The sequence below is a fragment of the Phascolarctos cinereus genome, unplaced genomic scaffold (genome assembly GCF_003287225.1).
Source record: "Phascolarctos cinereus isolate Bilbo 61053 unplaced genomic scaffold, phaCin_HiC Scaffold_5;HRSCAF=322, whole genome shotgun sequence".
Classification (NCBI taxonomy): Eukaryota; Metazoa; Chordata; class Mammalia; order Diprotodontia; family Phascolarctidae; genus Phascolarctos; species Phascolarctos cinereus.
Genome location: NW_027555958.1, coordinates 149,447,645 through 149,461,794, shown reverse-complemented (window position 1 = coordinate 149,461,794; position 14,150 = coordinate 149,447,645).

The following is a 14,150-nucleotide window of genomic DNA, read 5'->3' as shown; positions in this document are numbered from 1 at the left end:
TGGTCCTGGAGCAAGGAGGAGCACTGGCATGGTGGAGCTTGTGGCTGCAGTAGAGAGAGAATCCTCCTCACAGTTCCAAGGCAGAAAAGAGTGCTTGTGGTCACTCATAGACCTAGAGCACAGGCCAGGAAAGGAATAAATACCTTGCCTTTGATCATACCACCTTGAAAGGACAGAAAATTTACAGGTCCCTAAAAGTATCTTTGAAAAAAGTGGCACAAAACCCCTGAAGCTTGGGACAGTACATTCTCCACACTGGAAGCAGAGTCCTACCTTAACAAAGAGTTTAAAAGTTAAGTATTTGTCTGGGAACATGAGCAAACGGTGCAAAAAAAAAAGTCAGACCATAGAATCTTTCTTTGGTGTCAAAGAAGATCAAAACATACAACCAGAAGAAGACAACAAAGTCAAAGTTCCTACATCCAAGCCTCCAAGAAAAATATGAATCAGTCCCAGGCCATGGAAGAGCTCAAAAAGGATTTTGAGAAGCAAGTAACAGAAGTAGAGGAAAAACTGGGAAAAGAAATGAGAGAGATGCAAGAAAATCATGAAAAACAAGTCAACAGCTTGCTAAAGGAGACCCAAAAAAATACTGAAGAAAATAACACCTTTAAAAATAGCCTAACCTAATGGGAAAAGAGGTCCAAAAAGCCAATAAAGAGAATAATGGAGAATTGCAGAATTGGCCAAATGGAAAAGGAACTCCAAAAGCTCACTGAAGAAAATATTTCCTTAAAAATTAGAATGAATCAAATGGAATTTAGTGATTTTATGAGAAATCAATACACTGTAAAACAAAACCAAAAGAATGAAGAAATAGAAGATAATGTGAAAGAGTTCATTGGAAAAACAACTAACCTGGAAAATAGATCCAGGAGAGATAATTTTAAAATTATTAGACTACCTAAAAGCCATGATCAAATAAAGAGCCTAAACATCATCTTTCAAGAAATTATCAAGGAAAACTGCCCTGATATTCTAGAGCCAGAGGGTAATATAGAAAAGGAAAGAATCCACCAATCACCTCCTAAAGGAGATCCCCAAAGGAAAACTCCTAGGAATATTGTACCAAATTCCAGAGTTCCCAGGTCAAGGAGAAAATATTGCAAGAAGCCAGAAAGAAACAATTCAAGTATTGTGGAAACACAATTAGGATAACAAAGGATTTATCAACTTTTACATTAAGGTACCGGAGGGCTTGGAATATAATATTCCAGAGATCAAAGCCAAGAATCACCTACCTAGCAAAATTGAGTATAATCCTTCAGGGGAAAAATGGACATTCAGTGAAATAGAGGACTTTCAAGCATTCTTGATGAAAAGACCAGGGCTGAATAGAAAATTTGACTTTCAAATACAAGACTCAAGAGAAGCATGAAGAGGTAAACAGGAAAGAAATATCATAACGGACTTATTAAGGTTGAACTGTTTATATTCCTGCATGGAAAGATGGTATTTGTAGCTCATGAGACCTTTCTCAGTATTAGGGTATTTGGAGGGAAAAAAATGTGTGTGTGTGTGTGTGTGTGTGTGTGTGTGTGTGTGTGTATAATATAGATAGATAGAGGGCACAGGGTGAGTTGAAGATGAAGGGGTGATATATGGAGAATAAAATTAAGGGGTGATAGGATTATACTGGGAGGAGAAAGGGAGAGGTAGAATGGGGTAAATTATATCACATAAAACAGACAAGAAAAGGCTTTTACAATGGAGTGGAAGTGGGAGAAGGTGAGAGGGAATGAGTGAATCTTATTGTAATTGGATTTGGCTCAAGGAAGGAATAACATACACACTCAATTGGGTATGGAAATCTATCTTACCCTACAGGAAAATAGGGGGGAAGGGGATAACAGACAGAGGGATGATAGAAGGGAGGGCAGATTGGGGGAGGGAATAATCAGAAGCAAATGCCTCTGAGGAGGGACAGAGTCAAAAGAGAGAAGAGAATAAATGGCAGGTGGAGTAGGGTGGGTGGGACAGGATAAAGGGAGATATACTTAGTTTTTCACAACATGACTATTATGGAAGTGTTTTGCATCACTACACATGTATAACTTGTATCGAGTTGCTTGCCTTCTCAATGAGGGTGGCTGGGGAGGGAGGAAAGGAGAGAATTTGGAACCCAAAGTTTTAAAAACAAATGTTAAAAATTGTTTTCACGTGCAACTGGGAACTAAGATATACAAGCAATGGGGTATAGAAATCAATCCTGCCCTAAGGGAAAATAGAAGAGGAAGGGGATAAGAGAAGGGGGGGGGAGAGGACAGATTAGAGGAAGGGGTATTCAGAATGCACACTGTCTTGGGGTTGGAGGAGGAACAAGATGAGAAAATCTGGAACTCAAAATCTTGTGGAAGTGAATATTGAAAACTAAAAATAAATAAATGAACACATTGGAAAAAAAAAAAGAATATGTAGAAAGTAGCCCCAATGTATATGTGGTCTAAGATATAAAGACAAAGAAAGTTAAAGGCTATGACAAATGGAGATAAATTCTTTATGAAAGTTTCAAACTTAGAGACATTATTTTAGGATTTCCCTCAAAATAAATGCTTTTTAATTTCTAAAGTGGGACAGAATAATACACTGAATGAAGACGGCCTACTGTGCCCTGGTTTTGTTTTGCTTTATCCAGAGACATTTTTATTTAGGAAAAGGTCCCACCCCAGAATTCTTTGGTGTGCTGTTCTTTTCAAACTCTGATAGGGCACCTCAATGTTCAAATCATACTGGGAGGTGGGGAAAAGAAGTTCTTTGATTTTACCCAACAATAACTCTAGGTCCAGTTTCAGGATGGTAGATGCCAAAGGAATATCAAAATTCTTTTACTGGATTAGGATTCTGTTTTCATGAATGTTGCCTGGCAGGAAAATGAGTCATCCCTTCATAATGCATTACTCAGATCCAGAGAATATTGTATAAGATTTTGTGACTTCTAGATTACAGTTGAAGCATTCTTTGAACAGTATTATTTTAAGATTTATAATCCTGTATATATATTTTGTTCCATACATAATAAAGGTAAAAAATGGATACTTTTTTCCATCCTCAAAAACAGACATAACTTTTATCCAAACATTCATCACAAAAAAAAAAGACTCACATGTTGTATCATGTTGTCTTACAAATAGATAAATCTACATATAAGTGATTAGATGGGCTCTACACAAACTTGAAGAAACCTTTTGTGACCACTCACAACCATTAGGGTTTGAATATTAGCTTTGACCTAAGCTAAGTATGGTTCAGAGTTAAAATGTCTTTCTCAGTTATAAAAATATGCCTCTTTAAGCCTGGAAAATTACTCGTCTAAAATATCAGTAATGGGTCTATTCTTCTAGGGTATGTGCTTTTTTTCCCCCCTCCTATTTTGTTCTCAGAAATATAAGGCAGTGTGGCATATTGGATCACAAGCTGGCCTCAAAGCCAGGAAGACTTGGGTTCAAGGCCTGCCTCTGACACCTGCTAAATATGTAACCCCGGGCAATTTAACTTAACTTTTCAGTACTCTAAGCATCTCTTTTTTTAAAAAAAAAAATAATATTTTATTTTCCCCAATTACATGTAAAAACTATTTTTAACATTTGTTTGTTAAATTTTTGTGTTCCAAATTTTCAACCTTCTTCTGTTCCTCCCACCTCAAATGAGACAGCACACAATTTGATATAGCTTATGCATGTTAGGCAACTCTCATAACAGCATAAATTACAGTAAAGGGGCTGACTTGCATTGCAGTCCCCTAACCTGAGAGCTCCCTAGACTAGTGAAATCACAGGTACAGTCTCTATCCTCAGAAGTAACTCCATATTTATATTACTAATGGACCCCTGACAGAATATTATGAATTTTCATCTAGTTTTGAATGAATCTAAGTTTTAAAAATATTTATACAAAGTCCATATTTTTTTCTGAAACAGTCTCCCCATTTAGCCTGTAAATGAGATAGGGTGTAATAATGGGAAAAACGACTGGATCTGAGTATTCCAAGGACCTAGGTTTGAATCCTGGCTTGGCTGCTTTACTGCTGTGTGTGTGTGTGACCTTGGGCAATTATTTGACCTCTCTAGTCCCTCACTTTTTTGGTCCATAAACTTGTTTTTTAAAAAATATTTTTATGGGTCTGCCAGCGTAATTTTCTAGGTTTCCAGAGGACAAGTGGGACTAGGGCAGCCTGGACAGGTGCCTCCCAACTCCACCATGAAGCAGCTTTCCTCTGTAATCTACGTTCCCATCAGCCTTGTTCTCCTGTCTTTCTTCCTGTCCTTCCTCACAAACAGAAACACACAGTTCCTCATCCATTCCTTCTCCTGTGTCAGACTGTGTCATAGCACAGTGCTCTAATGTAGATTTCCGCTCTAAGGCTGGACTGTCCACTGCTGTAAGCACAGAATGGATGAAGATGGTTGGATTGCAGCAGCTATTGGCTGGAGTCTCTAGTTTCTCACACTCATTTTGCTCTGTGTGAGTAAACTCAGAAAGATAACACCTGATGAATCCAAGTACACACAAGCATGAAATTTGTGACTCCACAGACAAGACTATCAAACTCCACCAGTTTTCTAAATGAAGAGAATAGTCTTGAAATAAGATTTAACTTGCTTTTTAAAAGGGAGCAGAAGATGGAAATGTCCAGTTTCAGCAAAGATAATAGTACTTTCACATCTAGTTTCAAAGGGTTACTATTTGGTCCTGAAAGTTTTCCTCTCTTTATAGTTTAATATCAGAATTATTTCCACAAACATTTGCTGAATTGAATCGACAGGAAGAATTTATGAAATATCAGTGGTGTTCCCAGCACTACCTTGACAGTCAAAGATACAGAAAAGGAATAACCAAGTGCCATTCCTCAATAGATAAGCTGTCAAAAGATATGAACAGTTTTTGAAAGACCTGCAAATTATAAATTCCATTAATTGCCATTTAGAAACTTTCTCCAAATCAATAAGAAAAATGCAAATTAAAACAACTCTGAGTTTTTACCTCTCACCTTGAAAATTGACCAAGAAAACAAAAATGAAGATAGTCAGTGCTGGAGGAGTTGTGGGAAGAAAGGAATACTCATACACTGTTGACAGAACTATGAATTGATCCATCCATTTTGGGTATCCATTTGGAATTATGCAAAAATATGACATCATCATTCATAACTTCTGACCCAACAAATCCTTCTTCTAGATATATACTCCAAGAAGTTCAAAGATGAAAATAAAAGTCTCAGCAGGACTCTTTGTGGTAACAACTACAACAAAAAACTGGAAACAAAGTGAAGTAAAAATAAACTGGTATATAAATATAATAATTTCTGCTACAATGGAAAGGAGAAAAGTCACAAGAAGGAACCTGAGCTCTGAGTGACTGAAAAAACAAAAAAGAAATGATACCAGAGAACAGATCAGGGAATATACTTGTCTCCCTTTGACCAAAGTCAGATAGAGTGACTATCAGTTTTGTTTAGTCATTTTTCTTTGTTACAAAGAAGGGTTTGATAGGGGAGAGGGAGGGACAGTGGCATAGACCTAGAAATAACTGTGATCTAAAAATAAAAGGCATCAATAAAATACTTTTTTAAAAAAGTAAAAAAAAAATTTATGACCTTCAATATAATTGATTTCCTTTGTATTCATATGTGTTTTATTTTATTCACTTAATGACATTATTCTGAGAGGGTAGCCAGAGGTTTCAACAGACTGCCAGAAGGGGTCATGATATACCAAAGATTTAGAATTCCTGTTCTAAATGTTCTCCAAGGTTTCTTCCATCTCTACATCCTTTTGTGAGGTTATGAACCCATATATATTATTCCCTTTTGTCAATATTACATTTCATACATCTGGGTGGCCTTTAATGTAATTAGTTCATTAGAAAGCTGAGTTGTTGTTTTAAATCAGTACACCTGATTTAGGCAATCTATGTCTTGAGTAGCAGTGAAGTAGCTGGTGGTACACTTTCTACCACAGACACCTCTCATTCCTCCTTTCCTCTAATGATAATCTCTTTATTTTCTTTCCTCCTTTTCCCTCAAAAAATGATTGCCTGTGATATACTTACACACATTGAGCACTGCTTAGACTTCACTACGAATGCCTCAGATTTTGAAGTTTCTGATCTTGCCTTAGGTTACCCAACCATGATAGAGTTTGCTAGAGGACTCCAAAATTTAACTTATGGAGAATTGAAATGGATAAGAATGACTAGTCTATATAAACTGGTCTTACTGTTAAAGAAACTCTAACATTAAACCATTAAACTGTCTGGGGAAAGGAAAGAAGGAGGTTGTCAACATGTTTTTAGTTGACCACATAAGATAATCGTTTTATTAATATTTTTAAATGTTTCAAAGTTACATAGTTTCAACATTCATGATACATTTAGTGAGAGAGAAGACTGGAAGACAAGCTCTTGGTGTAAATATTTTCCCATACTGCTTTTTGCTTTAATTTTTATATCCCAACTTAACCTCCCTATGAGAGGCAGCCTGGTATAGCAGGAAGGTAGGTGGCACCAGAGTTTGAGTCAGGAAGACCTGAGTTCCAATCCTGCCTCACACTTATTAGCCATGTAAGCCTGGGCAAGTCACTTAATCTCTATCTGCCTCAGGTTCCTTATTTGTAAAATGTAAAACCTAGGAAATGTGAGCATAAAATATTTGTAAAGTGCTTTGCAAACCTTCAAGTCGCATATTAATGCTAGCTATTATTACATCCATTGCAACCTCACTGAGAGATTGCCTAGTGTAAAAGAAAGAGTACTATATCTGAAATCAGAGGTAGGTAGGCCCTGGTTAAATCTGAGTTCTAATACTAGTTATACCTATGTGACCTTGGCAATGTGCCTTCATTTTCTAATCTGTAAGATGATGGAACTGGTCCAAATCCTATGGTCCTTGTCCATTTAGTGCTTGACATGGGAACACCTTAGAAAAATGGACTTTGATTATGTCAGTAACTAAAATCCCCTCGAGTAGGATCCCAGGTGAGTGGAGCACTAAATTCCATTCCCCAGTGAATGGATGTTCTAGTATATTATTAGCATCAACTCATTTATTTTTCAGAAAAACAAATTGTGAATGGACAAGCTGGTTTAAGGCTTTAGCAACTCTTTCATAATAGAAAAAGATTTTAAATGAAGCTTTAAGTATTTTGAATTTAAAAAAGAAATATGGTATTGTGTAATACTTGAACCTTCAGTGTTACTGATCTACAAATTGAAGAGCAATTTTGTTATGTTAGAAGTTGGTTTTCAAGAAATGCCAATGGATTTTGTTTTTCTTGCCTTCTCGATTAGGACTAAGATGGGAGGTTGAAAAGGTGGATCATGACTGAGTAAAACAAAATACTTTTCAAAAGAGGAGTTTTAATCATAATTTGAAAGAGTTATGGAGTCTGTGTTAGAGCTACCCACCAATTATGACAGCTTCCCCTGCAGTACTAACAACAGCAACAAAAAGCATCATCTGCATTTGTTTAAAATCTAAAAGTAATATAGTATTCACTTAATCCTTGGGGGGAAATTTCACATTAATAATTTGGTAATTGATTAAAGCATTGTTTTTTAGGTCAACAGTTGTGTTGGGAAAGAGGATTTTTGGATGGGCCAGTGGCCAAGATTTAGAATATTTCTGCTAGCCAAAAGCAGTGATATTGATAGCAGGAACTGGGATTATTTGATTTGCAATTTGTAGTTTTGTACTCACCTCTGACAGAAATATTGCACATTCCTTGGCATTTGATGTATATTCAAAGCTAATGCTTTGTGGGAAACTAAGTCGGAGAAAATGTTGCTTTACCTTATGCTTTTCTGCAACAAAATGGAATGTTCATAGCTATTTTCATTGCTGACATCCAAATTGCATATCCAGGGTCTATGCTCTATCCACTGCACCACCTAACTGCCCCCCTCATTCCCAAAATTTGAACAAATGTGTTTTTTTCCCCTGGGACAAGAAGTGTATTTGTATTATTATATTTAAGTTCCTATTGATAGTGTCATTTGCTACCTGTCCTTTGACCTTTTGATAGTGGTAACTGCCGCAAATTAAGAATAACTGTCAGCAGCTTTTAAGTTAGTGATTACTCAAGTAGAGCTGTTACTGGCTGTTTTGCTGCACTGACAATTGTTGATATCAATCTAATTCCTTGTGTTGTCTCACAAACTTTGAGGTCACTCAATAAGCATTTATTAAGCACCTACTATGTGCCAGGCATTTTGCTGGGCTCTGGGGAAACAAAGAAAAGCAAAAGACAGTCTCTGCCCTCAAGGAGCTCACATTCCTTATGCCTAGTGCAAACAATGACTAAGTGAAGAGTTGTGTATACATGCCATATACTACGTATTCCATGGACATAAAAAGAGCAGACTTTCCAAATCTGTGCCTTCATGTTTTAACTTAACTAGTTAATACAACTGTTTCTATTACTACTAGCCTATGTGTGGAAGGGAAAAACAAGACTTTTCAACCTAATGATGCTAATGACACCAAAAACTGCAACCTCTGATGTGTAACTTTGGCATAGAACAAGCTTGGATGGAAGTGTATTTTTGTAGTTATGCCTCTTTGTTTAACTCAAAAGATAGAGCTAGGATAAACAGAAATCTGCAGTAAAATTTAAAAAAGAACATAGTTTTGACTTTAAATGTTTATCTTAGGCTTCTTGTATAAAGCAAAATTTTCATATTGGTTATCTTCTTGTTTTATTATATTGTCTGGGAATTTGTTTTATTCTAATATCTTCAAATTAGTGGGAAATTTTGACCATACGAAGTCACTAAATACTAATATTACAGGGACATGCTGTCTATCACAGTCCAGCCCTACTTCTCTCACTGCCTACACAGGATGCTATTTTGGGCATAATGGCTGTTTAAATATAGATCACTATGCTATGGATTTGATCCTACAAATACTCCATAGTTTAATATTTGCTATTTTACATTTTTAATGAGTTTATTTTTAAGGGTATGATTTGTAACCAATTTTCATACACAATTGAATACAGATTTGCAACTTTAAAAAAAACAAAATAAACTTTTTAACAATTTGGAAGTTAATGTACTCACAGGAAAAATGTGAAACTTTTTGGTCAATGCAATAAATTTTTTTAAAATTAAGTTGCTACAAAACTTTGAGTCTGTTTATAAATTCCCTTGGAGAACAAAAAAGTAGAACTGGCATAAAGGAAACAATCTTATGTTGCACAAAAGATACAAAACTATCAATTTTGAGAAATGCATATATATTCCAAATATGTTCAGGTAAAGTTATTTCTCAAAGGAAGAGCATAATGCAGATCAACACAAAACATTGGATAGGATGCCCATTTTATAGGGATCACCCTCCATTTAAGGAAACTGAAGCTCAGAGAGGTGAAGTCATTTGTCCAATGTCACACTTTGAACTGAACTGAATATAAAAAACATATAAAAATAACAAACTGAATTTCAAAGAACTGAGATAAAACTCAGATCTTCTACCTCTTATTCCAGTATTCATTTCCACTCCCCCATATGGCTATTTCTGTCATCTTTTCTGTCTAAAATACCTGCAGTTCTAAACCCTATGATCTTCACTCCTGTGTATGTGTGCATCTTGGAAGACTGAGCTGGGCAACAAAGAGGCAAATAGCTGCTTGCCATGCACCTTGATATAAAGCCCATGAAAGTTCATCATCCAGGAGATCAGGTAAAACATACACTTGACTTACCATGGGGTAAGAGAAGCAAATGAGCTAAATAAGCTGACAGATCATAGGATTTGGAGATGATAGGGCTCTGAGAGATTATCTAGCCAAACCCTTCATCTTACAGCTAAGAAATAAAAAATTAAGTTTTAGGGTCACTTTTGGGAGCAGGGTTCATTTGTTCTTGGGTCTCACACAATTACATCTGCAGCTATATTTACCTCTAAGTGATCAATCCTCTACTATTATCAAGCAGGCACAAAATAGAAAGCCATATGCTGCCAAAAGCAAAGTTCTACTAACATTTTAAACATCCTTCTTATACAAGGTGTACAAAAAATCTTAGTGCAGATTTAAGCTCTAATAGCAAAGCAGCAAGTCCTCCAATTGCTGAGAGGTGAGAATGACAACAGGTAAGTACAACATAAGGAATTATCAGCTGGTAGCAGCAAAGTCAGTGGAGGGCAAGGGAAGTAGATATTGACTGAAGCTGATCCCTCTGGAATTCCTCTGACAGGTTCCCTACAGTAACTTGTAGTTTTGCAACATTTCTCACCTTGGGTCTGAGATATTTGAAGATATTGAGTGTGGGACCTGTGGAAATTGGGGTTAGTACAATTTATGTACATGTATCACATTTATTGATTCTTCTTTTCTTGAAATAAACCTTTTAATACATGGCTTTGAAACTCCAGCATTATCTTCCACTTGTTTCTCTCCCTTAACGCTCAGATCCACTTATTCACTTAGCACTTAACACAGTCCTTTCCACATGTGTGAAACAAAATACAAGAAATATCATTGTCAATTCTACCTTTATATTCTCACAGTCTCCTCCCCCACCTTTTTCTTCCCATTGCTACACACCTTTCACTACATACCCAGAGCCTCCTAAAAAATAATCCCATTTCTGTACCCTTCCCTCTCTACTTCAATTTGCTGAGACTCATTTTTTAAATATAGAACTTCTTCGCTCAGAATTTTTCAGTTGCTCTGACATACAAAGTTTAAACTTTCATTAGCATAGAACCTCAGGGCTGGAAGGGACCTCAGAAGACTTCCAGGCTAACCCAGGCTAATTTGAACAAGAATTCCCTCCACCACATGTCTAGTAAGCTTCTCCTTGAAGACTTCCATGAGGGGGAGCCCCCTAACTTCTTAAGCAGCTTTAGTCACTTAGTTACTTAGTTCTCAAAGTAAATCACTTGGGGATATAACTTAGTGACTTAGTCATTTTGGGGTTGCCTCAATTGTTAGCAAACTCTTCCTCATAACAGATTAAATTTTCTTCTTAGCCAGGTTATCAACAAGCATTTATTAAGTGCCTACTATGTGGCAGTTATCATCCTAAGTGCTGGGCATATAAAAGCAAAAAAAGGGAGCTCATTTGAATGAGACAGCATGAAAAGAACAATGAACAAACAATATATATTTAGGATAAATTGGAGATTATTTCCCTAACCCTAATACTTTCTCACTTCTTTGCCTTTATTTATTCTATTCCATATGCCTGGAATATTCTCCCTTCCCTTCTTTGCCTTTTGGATTTTCCTACCAATGAAAGCCAACTTAAATGCCACATCCTCCATGAAGCCATTCCCCCTTAAATGTCATATAGCACATTTTTTTAACAAACCTGTAATGTATTATCATGTATAATATTTATGTATTAAAGGCATTTGTGCATCTTTTGCCTCTCCCCCCTCACCCTGCTGTCTTTCCTAGTCTTCTACTTCTCTTGGCCTAGCAAGAGTTCTGAATATATTAGGAACTTAGGAAATTTTTATTGAAATGACTTGAAGATCATGCTCATAGATGACAGATGATGCCAACTACTGGGCTGTCCAGTGGTTTCCCAAGTTTCTGGATAAAGGTTTGAGTTGAAGAGGTATGACATGTCCCAAAAGTTATCTGGGCTCTTTGTGCCATGGCCATCTCTGATGGATTTACATATTAGTAGTTATATTTTTATGCATAGGACTTGGTTCCAATTCTAAGCTTCTCTCATGCATGGTCTCTGTACAGAAATTACACAAGATGAGCTTTGTCAAAACAGGGGGAGCCTTAAAATGGAGCCTGCCAGACTCTCTCAACAAACACCATTTGGGAAAGGTCCAATCAAATCCTTTGAACTGAGTCCTTTTACCTTATCTGTAGAGACCCAAGTATGAGGCACAGTGTGACCTTATGGAAACCTTGGGTGGGAATCATTAACCAAGTGAGAGGGATTTGTGAGATGGAATCTATTCTGAACAAATCGAGGGACTTCAGTCCTTAGTTATCATTTCTGCAAATCATAGTTGGTGCCAAGTCTAGGGCAAGATCTAGAAGACAGGGAGGAGGGAGTTATGTGAGGTGCCTGATGTTAAATAGTGCTGGACCTGGAGTTAGAGACCTAGGATTGAAACATGGTTTCATTTGTGAAATGAAGAGAATAATAGTTGTACAATTCACAAGAGTGTTGTCAGGAAAAGGCTGTGTAAATCCTGAAGTGCCATATTTAAATTGCATTACTTGTTATGTAGAAAAGAGACTGATAAGACAGGCAAATTCATCAATTTTTCCTTAGTTTACCAACTTCTTGTTTTTCCAGTGTTTAGCAGTAAAACCAGGATAAAGTCAAAAGAAGAGTTACTAATGTGTTCTTTCCAGGGAGCAAGACAAGGCAGAAAATAAAATAGTACTCTCCAAACTAGGGGGGAAAGGTGGAAATACAGCCCAAAGAACAGATGTGGTGGATGCGAGAAACAAGGGAATGATTGGGGGCACCAGAAGACTGTGACATCCCAGAATAAGACATTTTTCCTCTCATATAACACCCAACCCAGAACACCAGAACACATGGAACACAGTCGGTGCTCAATGATATTCATATTGACAAATTAAAAAGTTTCTTGGGATCATAGGATTCTACTTAAGGCAAACCCAGTTTTACTTCTCCTTTTACTCCTAACCTCCTATGTAGTTACAAAAAGCAAATGAAAATCAAACCCTAAAGTTAATAAAGTTTTTGGAAGAAAAAAATCACTGAAAATAAAGTTTAATTCACTGAGCAAGAGTCTATATATATATATATATATATATATATATATATATATATTCCATTAACCGTGTCACAGATTTAGATACAGAAAGGACCTTAGAGGTTCTCCATTCCCTCATTTTACAGAGAGAGCTGAAGCCCAGAGTGTTTAAATGATTTGTCCAATTTAACAACTCAGAACGCGTTTGCCTTGGGTAGAATGTTACAATCTCAAGATACTTTTTTTTTTCTATTTGTTAACATGAACAGCAACCAGCACTTGCTATATTCCAGGTCCTGGGCTAGATGTTACAAGAGGGAAAACGACTTCTTGATAGCGATAACGTCTTAGTGACGGTCAAAGTGGAAGTCATAATTTGAACCCAGGTGCTCTGGGTCATGATTATAGAAAATCCCACCTTCAATAAGAAGCCTTCCCCAATTCTTAATTCCTCTGAATTCCAGTCCCTTCCCTCTGTTCACTAATCCCTATCTGTCTAGTATAAAGCTTGCTTTGTATACATGCTGTCTCCAGTATTAGACTGTAAAGTTCTTGAGAGGGGGGGCTGTCTTTTTACTATTTTTGTAATCTGGCACAAGGTAGGTACTTAGTAAATGTTGATTGAATTTAATTATCTCTAGACCTGGAAAAAAACTCAAAGGTAAAGGAGTCCAACCCTCTCATTTTATAGAAGAAGAAACTTCAAAGAGGTTAAGTGGCTTGGCTCAAGGTCATACAGGGACTAAAGGGAAAAGGCTCCATTTCGAAATGTGGTCCTGCGACTCTAAGTTCACTCCTTTTCTCACCAGGCCATGACTCCGAATTCCATGCCCTTTCCATTGCTCAAGGAAGGCGCTTTCTTAAAACTTTCTTCCATCGAAATGCACAGAGGAATGGATTGGGCCTCGGCTCTGCGACCGAGGTCAATCCCAGGACCAGGCGCTGGGGCAGGAACGAGGCCACAACCAGGCAGGAAGGAAAAGGAAGCGGAAGTGGGGGGGCATTTCCCGCCCTCTCCTCTCCCTCAGGGTCTCAGGATGGGAGTCTTCCAAGGGCGGTCCCGTTCTCTTCTCCCTGGGCCGTGCATATTCCTGCCCCTCCCCGCCATCACGGTCCTGGCCCTCCACAAACGCCAGCCGGAAACAAGGCGGAGGCTCCGGGATGCTCCGCTCCACCTCGGGAAAAGCACTTAGACCTCAGAAAAAGCAGCCACCAAAGTAGAAGGAAGCGAGTCCCTAGCTGTTCCGTGGGCGGGGCTAGACGTGATGACAAAACGAGAAGCGCGGCGTCCTTCCTAGCGGCTTGAAGCTGCGCGTTCAAGCGAGGGGGCATCGTAGCGCATGCGCCAAGAGCCCGGCAGGGAACGCGTGGGCTGGTTAGCGGATCTTCGGGGCTCCTCCGGAGGATGGAGCCCGCGGGCTGAGGGGCCGCCTCGGAGTAGTAGATTCGC